Source organism: Bombina bombina, chromosome 7 (assembly GCF_027579735.1).
Source record: "Bombina bombina isolate aBomBom1 chromosome 7, aBomBom1.pri, whole genome shotgun sequence".
NCBI classification, from domain to species: domain Eukaryota; kingdom Metazoa; phylum Chordata; class Amphibia; order Anura; family Bombinatoridae; genus Bombina; species Bombina bombina.
The window spans coordinates 56,464,038-56,479,764 of record NC_069505.1 but is presented as its reverse complement, the minus strand read 5'-3'; the positions used below and the strand labels follow the sequence as shown (position 1 = coordinate 56,479,764).

General features: G+C 37.9%; 1 protein-coding gene across 1 annotated transcript in view; it reads right to left on the bottom strand.

Moving 5' to 3' along the window:
• The window catches only part of LOC128665880 (inositol-trisphosphate 3-kinase B), a 310,718-nt gene extending 295,226 nt beyond the window's left edge, over positions 1-15,492 (bottom strand). Inside the window, exon 1 of the mRNA XM_053720127.1 lies at positions 15,415-15,492. The gene's annotated coding sequence lies outside the window, so the exon portion shown is untranslated. The remainder of the gene's footprint in view (positions 1-15,414) is intronic.
• Positions 15,493-15,727: the final 235 nt, after the last annotated feature.

The window sequence follows — 15,727 nt, the reverse complement described above, 5'->3', positions numbered from 1 at the left end:
ATAGTAAATTATAAGATATGATGAAAAAAATGGTATCTTTAGAAAGTCCATTTAATGGCGAGAAAAACAGTATATAATATGTGTGGGTACAGTAAATGAGTAAGAGGAAAATTACAGTTAAATACAAACATCGCAGAAATGCAAAAATAGCCTTGGTCCCAGATGGTCAACAAATTGAAAAGTGGTCTGGTCACTAAGGGGTTAATTAGTAAAGCTTCAGAGAGCGGATGATTTGCATATAAATTGAAGTGCTTGCTGTTGTTAATATGACCGGCTGCTATATTTTGATTCAGCGATCCTGGGACCTCCAAAGGTAAACCGCAATCTTATGCGTCCCCCGGCTGCCTTACTTGGATTCCAGCAATCCAGGGACACCGGCTACTATGCTTTTAAATACAGCGAACCTAAGACCTCCAAAGGTAAATCACAACTTCATACCACCTCTGGCTGCCTTGCTTGGACTCCAGCAATCCAGGAACCTCCAAAGGATAAATCACAAACTTTTTGCTTGCTCCCGGATAGCAGTTTGTCAGGGTGCATTCAAAAGTGGTTGTAACTGCTGAGCAACTACGGTGGCCGGGATGGGACCAAAACCAATGGCAAATAGAGCAACACTTTTCGGCTTCACAAGAGCTAGATTTTACTGGGCAGCTTGCTGCAATACTGCACTGTCCCGGTGAATACTGGACACTTGGCAACTTACTAACTGGTCAATATTCAGAGAGAGAACATTTTCAAATAGTTTTACAAATAATAAAGTATATTTTATTTCATTGTTTTCTATGCAGGTTTTTTTTTTCTTCAGTATTTAAAGGGATAGTAAACCCAATTTGTTTCTTTAATGATTCAGATAAAGCAGCAATTTTAAGCAACTTTCTAATTTAATCCTATTATCAATTTTTCTTCATACTCTTGCTATCTTTATTTAAAAAGCAGGAATGTAAAGCTTAGAAGCCGGACCATTTTTGGTTCAGAAACTGGGTGCTGAGCCTAAAATGGGCCGGCTCCTAAGCTCTACATTCCTGCTTTTTAAATAAAGATAGCAAGAAAAAATAATAGGAGTAAATTAGAAAGTTGCTTAACATTGCTGCTCTATCTGAATCATTAAAGAAAAAAAAAGGGTTTAGTATCCGTTTAATTGTAGATATAAACTATTCATATGATACAAAAGTGCTTTCATTTCTATTTAAATGTACTACAGTGGGGGATTCCACACTCCAGTCCTCAGGCCAAGTAAGAAGCCAAACTGTCTGGATTCCCTTGTATGAGAACTGGTCTGATAAGCATATTTACCGAGAGTCTGATAAGCACATTTACAGAGAGTCTGATAAGCACATTTACCGAGAGTCTGATAAGCACATTTACCGAGAGTCTGATAAGCACATTTACAGAGAGTCTGATAAGCACATTTACCGAGAGTCTGATAAGCACATTTACAGAGAGTCTGATAAGCACATTTACCGAGAGTCTGATAAGCACATTTACCGAGAGTCTGATAAGCACATTTACCGAGAGTCTGATAAGCACATTTACCGAGAGTCTGATAAGCACATTTTCCGAGAGTCTGATAAGCACATTTTCCGAGAGTCTGATAAGCACATTTACCGAGAGTCTGATAAGCACATTTACCGAGAGTCTGATAAGCACATTTACCGAGAGTCTGATAAGCACATTTACCGAGAGTCTGATAAGCACATTTACAGAGAGTCTGATAAGCACATTTACAGAGAGTCTGATAAGCACATTTACAGAGAGTCTGATAAGCACATTTACCGAGAGTTTGATAAGCACATTTACCGAGAGTCTGATAAGCACATTTACAGAGAGTCTGATAAGCACATTTACCAAGAGTCTGATAAGCACATTTACCGAGAGTCTGATAAGCACATTTACAGAGAGTCTGATAAGCACATTTACAGAGAGTCTGATAAGCACATTTACAGAGAGTCTGATAAGCACATTTACCGAGAGTCTGATAAGCACATTTACAGAGAGTCTGATAAGCACATTTACCGAGAGTCTGATAAGCACATTTACCGAGAGTCTGATAAGCACATTTACAGAGAGTCTGATAAGCACATTTACAAAGAGTCTGATAAGCACATTTACAGAGAGTCTGATGAGCACATTTACAGAGAGTCTGATGAGCACATTTACCGAGAGTCTGATGAGCACATTTACCGAGAGTCTGATGAGCACATTTACCGAGAGTCTGATGAGCACATTTACCGAGAGTCTGATAAGCACATTTACCGAGAGTCTGATAAGCACATTTACCGAGAGTCTGATAAGCACATTTACCGAGAGTCTAAGCACATTTACCGAGAGTCTGATAAGCACATTTACCGAGAGTCTGATAAGCACATTTACAGAGAGTCTGATAAGCACATTTACCGAGAGTCTGATAAGCACATTTACCGAGAGTCTGATAAGCACATTTACCTGTGGGGTAGATCAGACATCTGGCGTGAAATTAAAAATTAAACTTCCATGGTTCAGATACAGAATGCAGTTTTAAAGAGACAGTAAAGTCAAACTTAAACTTTCATTATTCAGATCGAGTTTGCAGTTGTTAACAACTTTCCAATTTACTTCTATTATCTAATTTGCTTTGCTCTCTTAGTATCCTTTGTTGAAGATCATACCTAGGTAGCCTCAGGAGTTGCAATGCACTACTGGGGAGCTGGGGGAGCTGATGATGAGGCATATATGAGCAGCCACCAATCACCAACAAATTTGATAAAATTAGTAAATTGGAAAGTTGTATGCTCTATCTCAATCATTAAAGTTTAATTTTGACTTTACTGTCCCTTTAAGAGACTTTTCATTACATCTGTTATCAAATGTACTTCTTTTTCTTGGTATTCTGCATTCAAAAGCATACCTAGGTAGGCTTAGGAGCAAACACTACTGGGCACTAGCTAGTGACTTGTACCTACATATATATGCCTCTTGTCATTGACTCACCAAACATGTTTATCTAGATCCCAGTAGTGTTGGACCTAAAGGGACACTAAAGCAAATGTTTTTCTTTCATGATTCAGATAGAGCTGCACTTTTAAGCAACTTTCTAATTTACTCCTATTCTCTTGCTATCTTTATTTGAAAAGCAGGAATGTAAGTTTAGGAGCCAGCCCATTTTTGGTTCAGCAAATGGGTAGCTTTTGCTGATTGGTGTCTACATTTAGCCACCAATCAGCAAGCGGTACCAAGGGTTCTGAACCAAAAATGGGCCGGCTCTTTAGCTAAGATTCTGACTAAAGATACCAAGAGAACGAAGAAAAACGGATAATAGGAGTAAATTATTAAGGTGCTTAAAAGTGCAGCTCTATCTGAATCATGAAAGAAAAACAATTGGGTTTAGTGTCCCTTTAAGTCCACCACTACTGGGATCTAGATAAACATGTTTGGTGAGCCAATGACAAGAGGCATATATGTGTAGGTACAAGTCAACAACGGATACCAAAAGAACAAAGCACATTTGAAAATAGAAGTGAATTTAAAAGTTTCTTCAAATTACATGCTCTATCAGGCAAGTTTAATTTTGACTTTTCTATCCCTTTAACAGAGGGCTCTGGTGCAACCCCCCCCCCCCCTAAAAGCTAACTCTGTATAATGATTTTGAGAATAGATAGATGATAGATAAATAGATAGAAAGATGGATAAATAGGTAGCTAGCTACACCTGACTAGTTTAACTTAAAGGGATATGAAACCCAAAATGTTTCTTTTGTGACAGAACAAACCATTTAAAAAAAAGATTCCAAATTACTTCTATTATCCATTTGTTTTGTTCCCATGATATTCTGTGTTGAAGATACCTAGGTGGGCATCTGCAGCACTACATGACAGGAAATAGTGCTCTTGCAAAACTGCTGCCATATAGTGCTCAAGAAATGGCCGGTGTTTTGTCTAAAATAGCTACCTCGATGTGCACATGCTCACAATTACGTAATTGCATTCCACAGATGTTTCAAATGTACGATGCAAACTATAGTTAATGTCAATTAACCCGTTGTGCGCGTGAGCAGTCAACCGCCTTGGGTAACAGAGTCAGAAAAGAGCGCCCAACAGTTTAAACTACGCATGCGCACATGGGCATCGCTGCTTTAAGATTGAATAGGAGACTAATTTTCATCTCTGTCAAGAATAGCTACCCGAGAATATGCGTCATTGTGAGCATGCGCCTAAGCATACGTCCCTGTTTTTCAACAAAAGATACCAAGAGAACGGAGAAACAATTAGAATAGAAGTAAATTAGAAAGTTGTTTAAAATCACATGCTCTATCTGAATAAATATTTTGGGTTTCATGACCCTTCAGCAAAACATACGTGCCAAGATTTAACACTTATAGGTCTTTATAGATCTTATGTTTCATGATGTATTTTCTTCTAATTGGTGTGGTGGTGTTTACTGTTCTTGGCACTGCTAGTGGTTCCTGGTGATATCATGTGCTGGGCTACAGCTATATATGTTGATGGAAGAAACACCCAGGTAGAAAAAAATAGGTTAAATGAGACTTAAAGGGACACTGAACCCAAATTTTTTTCTTTTGTGATTCAGACATTTTAAGCAACTTTCTAATTTACTCCAATTATTAAATGTTCTTCGTTCGAAATGCAAGAATGTAAGTTTAGATGCCGGCCCATTTTTGGTGAATAACCTGGGTTATTCTTGCTGGTTCAGGTCATCACATGCTGTCCAGTGTCTGAACCAACAAATAAGCTTAGATGCCTTCTTTTTCAAATAAAGATAGCAAGTGAATGAAGAAAAATTGATAATAGGAGTAAATTAGAAAGTTGCTTAAAATTGCATGCTCTATCTGAATCACAAAAGAAAAAAATTGGGTTCAGTGTCCCTTTAAGTGAATTTTGAAGACCCTGCATCTATGGACCTAGCCTGATGAGTGAATATGCGTTATCATCATGAGCATTGTGACCTGTGTGCATGTGATGACCTGAAGTTGTCATGAATGTGGATCTTAAAGGGACATTATACACTAGATTTTTCTTTGCATACATGTTTTGTAGATCTATTTATATAGACCATAAAGGTTTTTGTTTTTTAAAATGTATAGTTTTGCTTATTTTTAAATAACATTGCTCTGATTTTCAGACTCTAACCAATGCAGAAAGTTTTAGGAGAATACCGACGTAAACCTACTCCAGCTTGCTCCTGTTTGTGTAAAGTGTATTTTCATATGCAGAGGAAGGGGGAGGGGGAGTGTCTGCTATTTCCCACTTGCAGTGGGTGTTCCAGTAACCTTTTCAACAGAGCTAAACTGGGAGCTTCTAAGTCAGATTTTAAAAGGTTTTACACTGGATTTTTAGATCAGTATCTGTGCATATTATTCTTTTATAGTAGTGTCTATGACATGCAGTTATATGAAAATAGGTGTATACTGTCCCTTTAAATCTGATTGTTTTTGGCGATCCACTGAACCACATGCTGTGATCATTGGTGGCACGGGGGAAGTCCCAAGGCTTTAATGAGAGTGCTATAAGGTCACCGCAAATGTTTGTGATATTATCACAAAGGGGGTGGAACCAGGAAGTCATTGGAGCTAGAGGGGATCTGGATGGGGAGAGGTTACGCAAATCCCTTTTTATCTCAGCTCCCTTAGCAGCTACAGATGTCCAGGTCCCCTCATTTGAAAGAGAAAAACACACAACATGAGGTTTTCCTGATGGGGGGGGGGGTGTCTTTAAGGACACATTATTAAACACATGTATAGACTGCCAATAAAGATTATTTTATGGTGGGCAGGTCCCTATCCCTTAAAAGAATATGAAACCCAAAACTTTTATTTTGAGATTCAGATAGAGATAACCTTTTTCTTTCATTCTTTGTTGAAGAGATACTTAGGTAGGCTTCTGGAGCACTACATGACAGGAACTAGTGCTGCCCTCTAGTACTCTTATAAATGGATAGCATTCTTGCAAAACTGCAATGGCACTACTGGGAGCTAGCTGTTCATTGGTGGCTGCACATATATTCCTCTTCTGATTGGTTAATCAGAGATGTTCAGCTACCTCCCAACAATGCACTGCTGCTCCTTCAACAAAGGATACCAAAAGAATGAAACAACTGTAATAATAGAAAAAAATTGTAAAGTTGTTTAAAAATGTTCTGTCTAACTCATGAAAGACAAATGTTGGGTTTCATGTCCCTTTAAGGGTGTTTTGCAGTAACAACACTGATTACAGAATTCCAGCATAATTATAGAGATTGCTTTTTAGGACACGGATCATTAAATACATTAATAATTAAATTACTTTCACAAACACAACAAAGACTGCTATTACAGTTGTTAAAGGAACAGTACAGCCAAAATTAAGCTTTCATGATTCAGACAGAATATGCCATTTTAAACTACTTTCTATGAACTGCTTTATTCTCTTGATGTCTTTTGTTGAAAAGCATACTAAGGTGGGCTCAGCGATGCACTAATGTTAGCTGGCTGCTGATTGGTCGCTGTACATATATGCCTCTTCTCATTTGTTCACCAATGTGCGCAGCTAGCTCTCGGTAGTGCATTGCTGCTCCTTCAACCAAAAATACCTAGAGAATGAAGGAAATTTGATCATTGAAATACAATGAAAAGTTTAAAATTGTATGATCTGAATCATGAAAGATTTGACTTAACTGTCATTTTAAAGGGACACAAAATGCTCTTATGTGTCACAATATTGTATAACTATACTAGTGTTTGTATAAATACAGATATAATGTTATATATAATATAAATTAGAATAACACTAAACATTACACCCCAATACCAAAAAGATTTCTTCATAAACTAAATACAATATGTACATTGCACCTTCTCATAAACTCACCCTGACATTGTGGGCCCCCCCAAAGCACAGGGCCCTAGGCGGGTGCACCCTCTCATCCTGCCCAAAGGGGCAGACGTGCTCAACGCCCACAGAATGAGTTAAAGCACACACTGGGGAAATGGTTGTGAATATTGACCACTGATCTGTGCATGTGCGATGGTCCTTTTTGAACAAATTGCGCCAAATAAAAATGTATAGTGAACACGTCGTCACCAACAATTCAATGTAAAAACACAAAGTAAGAGTATCTACAAGACATGCAGAATGAGGTTGAGTGGCCTGGTCAGTTGGTGATAACGTCAGGCGGGAGAGCAGTTGCATTTTTTTGTTCTGTTTTCAACAATTGACAGCCATTATTTGTTGTTAGCGTGGACCTTATGGGGAAATGAAGATCATGGGGCGAATTATCAAGCTCCGAAAAGACCGCTGCTCCATAACTTGTCCGCCTGCTCTGTGGCGGTGGACAGAAATCAACCCGATTGAATACAATCAGGTTGATTGACACCCCCTGCTTGCGGCCAATTGGCAGCGAATCTGCAGGGGGCGGTATTGCACAAGCAGTTCTGGTGAACTGCTTGTGCAATGATTAATGCCGACAGCGTATGCGGACATAATATGCTACATCGTATCATGTCCGCTCGCACTTTGATTTCAGTTGTGAATTTCTTTGTGTAGTTCTGTGCTAAACTATTAATAATAATGGTTTGCTTCAGATCTTAATGGGATATAAAGGTCAAAAATAAAATCTACGTGGGTTCATTTCAATTTATGATAGAAGCCTTTTAAAATACACTTTCATTAGCAAAAATGCTTCTAGTAAAAGTGACTTTTTTCAGTGGCATACGCACGTATCCTGTGAGGGCTGTGCACCAGTATTCAAAGACCTCACCTTCTCAGAGTCATTAGCGGTTTGTATGACACAAATGATGTCTTCAAAAACAATACACCCCACCACCAACTCTCTGAGAAGTGTTTAAATGCTGGTGCACGGCCCTCACAGGATATCTGAGTATGCTGCAGAAAAACAGTAAGAACTTTTACTAGAAGCATTTTTGCTAATGAAAATATATTGCAGTAATGCTTACAATTCAAATTGAAATGTACCCATCCACATTTTCATTTTGACCTTTCTATCCCTTTAAAAAACAGCTATGTGTTTTAGATTGCTCTGAAGTGCAACACCTACCTAACCACAAGCAGAGCGTAATGAGTGCACTCCCTGTGCTATCTGTTAAATGTATAGGGTCTACTAAAAAGTTTCAGACACATATAACTATATAAATATTTTGAGGGACAACATTTCTTCTTAAAGGGACATTCCAGTCAAAATTTAAATGCACATAGATGAATTACATATTTGAATAGAAACATATTTGCAATATACGTTAGTAAAAATGCTTCTAGTAAAAGTTAACGCTGTTTTAGTGATAACATTTTTCTCTGCACGTGCATGTGAAGCATAACTAGATATTGTCAGTGCACCAGCATTTTAAATACTGCGGCTGCTCAGAGCACCAGTGGGTTTTGTATCATGTCAGCAATCATTAACAAATTGAGTCATTACCAGATGGTAGAAGCAGCTTAGGCTCTCTGAGCAAGTGATGTAATTAAAATGCTGGTGCACGGTGCATACTTAAATACACTTTTTAATACAGCTTTTATTAGAAGCATTTCTGCTAATACATGTATATTACAAAAATGGTTCTAAGCAAAACTGAAATGCATCCACGTGGGTTCCAATTTGGGCTGTAGTGTCCCTTGAAGATGTTTTGGTTAAAATATTTAACCAATCACGTGTATGATCAGATGGTTGAGCAAAACACACACTGCTCTATCGATCTCAGCACTCATAATCTTGCCCTAAACGTATTACAAATAAATGATCCCTGGTAGTCTCATTGGGGCGCATGACCCCTCTATAAATGACACTCTCCAATTGTGACAAATATATAAGTGAACTATGCGCTTTGTAGAGTCTGCTATCCGCAGATTTACTTGTGCCGAGGGCACCGCGTAAAATAAATACAGAACTGATGTAAAGACAAACAGAACTGACCTTTCTGAGCTTCCCAGGAACACAAAGACAGATAGGTTTTTATATTACTATCACTTCTGTATAGCTACATCATTCTCTACCTAAGAAGTGAGTGAGGCAGTTTGTCTGATTTCAGCCACTGAAATGCAATGATACAAATCTAAAGGAGTGTTGTATGCTTGTTACTAGATATTAAAGGGACACTCAAGTCAAAATTAAACTTTCCTGATTCAGACAGAGCAGCAATTTTAAACAACTTTCGAATTTACTTCCATTAAAAAAATGTGCACAATCTTTTTATATTTAAACTTTTTGAGTCACCAGCTCCTACTGAGCATGTGCAAGAATTCACAGAATAAGCGTGTATGCATTTATGATTGGCTGATGGCTGTCACATGGTACGTGTATGCATTTGTGATTGGCTGATGGCTGTCACATGGTACGTGTATGCATTTGTGATTGGCTGATGGCTGTCACATGACACAGGAGGAGTGGAAATAGACATAACTTTTAAAATTGTCAGAAAAAAATCTACTACTCATTTAAAGTTCAGAGTAAGTCCTATTGCATTGTCTTGTTATCTTGCATTTGTTGATTATGCAAATCTACTGTGTTGACTGGTCCTAGTAAAACAGATGTGCATTCGTTTTCAGACCAATATACCTTTGTAATGAAAATCAGATTTTTGTTTATCCGAATGAATGCACCAACAAAATTGAAAGACCGCTGCTCCATAACTTGTCTGCCTGCTCTGAGGCGGCGGACAGAAATCAACCCGATCGAATACTATTGGGTTGATTGACACCCCCTGCTAGTGGCCGATTGGCTGCGAATCTGCAGGGGGCGGTAGCAGTTCACAAGAACTGCTGGTGCAATGATAAATGCAGAGAGTGTATGCTGTCAGCATTTTATTGATGTGTGGTGGACATGACACGCTACATCGTATCATGTCCGTCTGCACTATAATAAAAATACCCCCTCGTGTTCGCATCGCAGGAGAGCTTTGCGCTCATGAGAGCGAACTTCCATAGGCTCCAATGGGAGCCTCATTTTCATGCAGTCAGACACGGCACAGAACCTAGCGCAGCGAAAATTTAACCTAGCGCAGCTCAATTTAACCTCTTAAAACTGCTTTGTGCCATTATTATTTACAAAAATAAAGATGCTACTATTTTTTTATTTTATACCACTTTATTTGGGGGCCAATTTGAGGACTTTTTTAAAATAACCAGAGGCCACACCAATTCAATGAACGCTAAGTTCTACAGGGAGCTTTTCACATTTGTTTAAATGAAAAACATTTTTTAAATGTTTAACGAAAATTTGCTTTTCATTTCATTCATTTCGAATAGTGTAGGGAGAACAAATATTCGTGAAAACTAATTTCTTCAAAAATTCATAACGAAAACATTTTATGACAATTCTAGAGGTTACAGGTTTTATCTTCCTGGACCATTCTTACTACCATTAAAGTGGAGTGAAAGTCAAAATTAAACGTTTATGATTCAGATACAGCAAATAATTTCTAAAAAAAATCCAGTTTACTTCCATGATCAAATTTGCTGAAGAGATACCTAGGTAGGCGTCTGGAGCAGTATATGGTAGGAAATAGCGCTGATATCTAGTGCTCTTGCAAATGGGTAATATTTTTGCTGCCAGACACATGCATGCTCCTGCTTACATCCCTGCTTTTCAACAAAAGATACTAAGGGAACGAATGCCCGCTGATCGGGAGTGTGGCCCAGATGCCGCTACCTGAAATTGGATACATGCTTTTTTTTACAAAACAGGTTGTCTTGAAAAAGGCGCGATGCAGGGCCGAAAGTCAACACCTAACTTGTTTTATCATGAACAAAGAATAAAGATTTTCTATTTTTTAAACCATGTGAGTGCCTTTCTCTTAAATGAGGATATATATATATATAGAGAGAGAGAGCAGGGCTCGACAAACCCAGGAGCCTGGGAGCCACTGGCTCCTAGAATATTACCCCTGGCTCCTAAATATTCTTACTGGCTCCTAATTTTTTAAAATATTCGTCAAGCACTGATATAGAGGCAAGTAGAATGTTACAGATCAGAGGACTGATCTGAGAACAAGCAGCACCAAAGGTTGCGCTGATTGGGGGAAGAATAATTAGCAGCTGTTATATTATATATATATTATGGGTGAATATAATTCACAAATAAGTGTATAAGTTAAAAATGTACACAAGGGAAAACAGCGCTTGAAGAATTCTATTCTAAGACAAATAACGTTAAACAATACATAAAACAGAGAAAAAAACGGCAAAGCACATAAAATGTGAAAATAGGTCATAATATAAGTGCACTAATGACTTTCTGATAATGTGTGTCCCCTTACCAGAATCTACCTCAATCTGATGAGGTAAATTGCCGCACTGCAAGGGGTAATAGGGTTCCGGTACAGGTGTGTCCGATATACTGATGAATGTCTTTTATAGTTTCATCCACCTTTTGGAGTATGTAGTAACAGAATAGCTCACATCCAGTTCTTTCCTCCAAAGTTGCTCAAATATGGCATCCACCTCTTGGAGTATGTAGGTACTGATAGAATGGCTTCTGTTTGGCTCCTCACAGGAAAATAAGCCCATATAAAAAAGAAGAATCGTATATAGTGTAATAACGTTTTTAGTGTACAATTACAAACAGAACATACAGTGTGTCAACTCACATGAAATAACCACAAACTGTGTGAGGTGTGTGTGAGGTGTGTGCCTCCTCTGAGGAAGAAGGAATCTATTTTCATCCGTTGAAACGCGTCAGGGTCTTACTACTCTTTTAATGAGACTAATTTAATTTATTTGTTAACCGTTACTTTTGTGCCTTCTCTGCATTACACTGTACTACATGCAGACTTGGTTTCTGAACATCTTGTACACTTTCCACCGTACTCGATTTGAATGGAGTGACTGTTTTTATGCTCTAAACACACCTCACACAGTTTGAGGTTATTTCATGTGAGTTGACACACTGTATGTTCTGTTTGTAATTGTATATTAAAAACATTACTACACTATATACAATTCTTCTCTTTTATATGGGCTTATTTTCCCGTGAGGAGCCAAACAGAAGCCATTCTATCAGTACCTACATACTCCAAGAGGTGGATGCCATATTTGAGCAACTTTGGAGGAAAGAACTGGATGTGAGCTATTCTGTTACTACATACTCCAAAAGGTGGATGAAACTATAAAAGACATTCATCAGTATATCGGACATACCTGTACCGGAACCCTATTACCCCTTGCAGTGCGGCAATTTACCTCATCAGATTGAGGTAGATTCTGGTAAGGGGACACACATTATCAGAAAGTCATTAGTGCACTTATATTATTACCTATTTTCACATTTTATGTGCTTTGCCGTTTTTTCTGTTTTATGTATTTTTTAACGTTATTTGTCTTAGAATAGAATTCTTCAAGCGCTGTTTTCCCTTGTGTACACATATATATGTGTTTAAATATGTATATACACGTGTGTATGTATGACTATATATATATATATATATATATATATATATATATATATATATATACACACACATACACACTTTGGAGGCCTTTCCAGTTAAAGACCTCAAAATTTAAAAATGACATGCCAATATATTCATATAGATATATACAACCCCAAATTTGAAAAAAGTTGGGACAGGATGAAAAATACAAAAAGAAAACAAGCAAAAAGAGTCATTTGAACATTCAATTCACTCCGTACAATAATGAAAACACATTATTAACACATTGATGTTTTATTTTGTGAATTTAATGTATTTTTGAAAATATATACACTCATTTCAAATCTGATGATTGCAACACACTCCAAAAAAGTTGTGACAGTCGCCTGTTTACCACTGTGTAATATCACGTTTTCTTTTAATAACACTTATTAAGCGTTTGGGCACTAAAGTTGGTTACGTTTAGCAAGCAAAATTTCCCCCCATTTATCCATTATGCATGTCTTCAGTTGTGCAACTTACGGGGCCTTTGTTGCCTTTTGTGCTTCATAATGCGCCACACATTCTCAATCAGAGACAGGTCTAGCACCTGCACTCTATGCTTACGCAACCATGCGCTTGTAATCCGGGCAGAATATGGTTTGGCGTTGTCCTTCTGGAAAAAGCCAGACACGTCTCTGGAAAAAATTATGTCTGGATAGCAGCATATGTTGCTCCAAAATGTATGCATATCTTGTTGCATTAATGGTGCCCTCATAGAGGTGCAAGCTACCCATGCCATGGGCACTGACACATCCCCATACCATTGCAGATGCTGGCTTTTGGACCTGACACTGATAACAGCTTGGATGGTCCTTTTCCTCTTTGGGCCGGAGAACATGACAGCTGTTTTTTCCAAAAACTATTTGAAATGTTGACTCGTCGGACCACAAAACACAATTCCACTGTGCTACTGTCCATCTCACATGAGACCAAGCCCAGAGAAGTTGGCGATGCTTTTGGGCAGTGTTGATGTATGGCTTCTGCTTTGCATACTAAATACCTTAACTTGCATCTATGGATGCAGCGAAGATTGGTGTTGATTGATATACCAAAGTATTTCCGAGCCCATGTCAGGATATCCATTACAGACTCATGACATTTTTTGAGAAAGTGACGGCTGAGGGATCGGAGATTACATGCATTCAGAAGTGGTTTTCGGCCTTGCCCTTTACGCAACGAGATTTGACTGGATTCCTTAAATCTTTTAATTATATTGTGCACTGTAGAAGGTGAAATGCAGCAAATCCTACTGATTTGTCTTTGGGGAATGTTGTTCTCAAAGTGTTGGATTATTCTCCGACGCATCTGTTGCCAGATTGGCGAGCCTTGACCCACTCCTGAAGAACTAGACCTTTTTTGGAGGCTCCTTATATACTATGATTATGCGATTGCCTCACCAGTTTCACATCACCTTCTTATTTCAACTTTTCACATCTCTATTAGTCCTAAATTGCCCCAGTCCAAACTTTTTTGGAGTGTGTTTCAGTCACCAGATTTGAAATTAATGTATATTTTCAAAAATACATTAGATTCACAAAATAAAACATCAAATAATGTGTTTTCAATATAATACAGGGTGAATTGAATTTTCAAATGACTTCTTTTTTTTTTTTGCATTTTCCATACTATCCCAACTTTTTCGGAATTGGTGTAGTAATTTACAACAAAAAATAAGATATATAGACAAATATAAATTTAAAAATAAAAAAGAAATTTTTTCGATGTATACAACATTGCAATGTAAAATATTCATAACTACCATTGTGTTTTTTGCTGTAGTTCTTACGCGTTCTCAGGTTAGCGCATGAGAGAGAAGTGTTAGGGGTTTTTATCTATGGGGAGAAGTTAATGCCCTTGCGATATCTGAAGTCCCCAAGTAAGTGCACACAGAGTTTTGCTCTTGCGCTAACTTTTTACTTTCAACTTGTAATATGTGCGCTAACCGGTCAGTGTTAAAAGTTTACTTTAAATGCAGTTAGCGTGCAAGCAAAAAAATTAGATAGCGCCACCTGTAATCTGGCCCATAGTTCTTTGCATGCAATTATGCAATAATAAAATGCTACATTAGATGCATACTTTAAAGGCACATTGAAAACTAAATGAGGACTTTTTTTTTTTGGCTTGAAGGACTGTGTCCCTCTGAACCACTAAAGCAGTGGGCATTGTCATTATCAGCCAGTGAGCTATTAGCAGGAAGTACGCAAATCATTCTGCTGTACTAGAAGCAATTTACATTTTTATGTAGCAGTTTTTAACCTATGTTTTTCAGGCAATACTATTAAATATTGTAGCTGTGATATGTTTTGGGTTATTTCACACCAAACTCAGAAAGTGCAGTTATATACGTCAATTCTATAGGTTTTTACATCCTTTAAGTCACACAGTACTGAAATAATAAAGTGCTATAAGTGCTTAGAACATTTTACTATTGCCTATAAGTATGTGTTTAGCCACTGCCACAAAAGTTTTGCTGAGCTGCTCCTGAATAAGATTTGATTGATGTTTAAGAGCTACGTGCGTATGACACTGCTGATTGGTTGGCCATCTATATCCTTCTCAAAAGATGCAACGCACTGTGGCTCCTATGAGACGTTAATCTTAAAGGTGCTTAACTATTTTGCCACCTAAGATGTAGAGGTGTTTTGTTTGATTTCCCGTCTTATCACCCCCCATGGGACATGATCTGCATCAGATGTTTCACAGATTTCATGCACCAAATGTAAAGTTTGAAGGTACCAAAATCTGCCCCTTTAAACCAAGCTCTATATTCTTGCAAAGGTGCCAAACTCTGCATCACTGTATCCTGCGTACCCTTAGCTGCACTCTGCATAAATTCCCAAAGCAATAAAGTTCTGCTAATACACTGATTGTGTTTGTTCTGTGGCAAAGAATACAAATATAGTTTTTCTTTCCATCATATTCTTTTAACAAGCAAATAACATGAAAGAGATCTAAACACACAATTTGCTGTTGTATTTCACTACAACCCCCTCATATATCACACACTCAAAGCACCTACTTACCTCTGCTCCTCCGTGTTTAGATTTCCCAGCTTTACTGGTGCTCAGTGGCTTTTTTAAAAACTGTCCATGTGATCAGAGTGAGGCGGGGAGAAAAGATAGGAGGGGAGAGGTGAGAGGGAAGGATCTAAAAGAACACAAGTGATCAGTGTGCTGAAAAATAAGCCAGGGACGCCCCCTATGGGTCAGTCATGTAAATTACACCTTTCTAATATTCATAGCAGACAAGGATACAGTATTATTTTGTAACAAACACATATATCATCATCCTCATCCATATTTGTAACAGATTCTGCAGTGCTATAAATGGGTACAC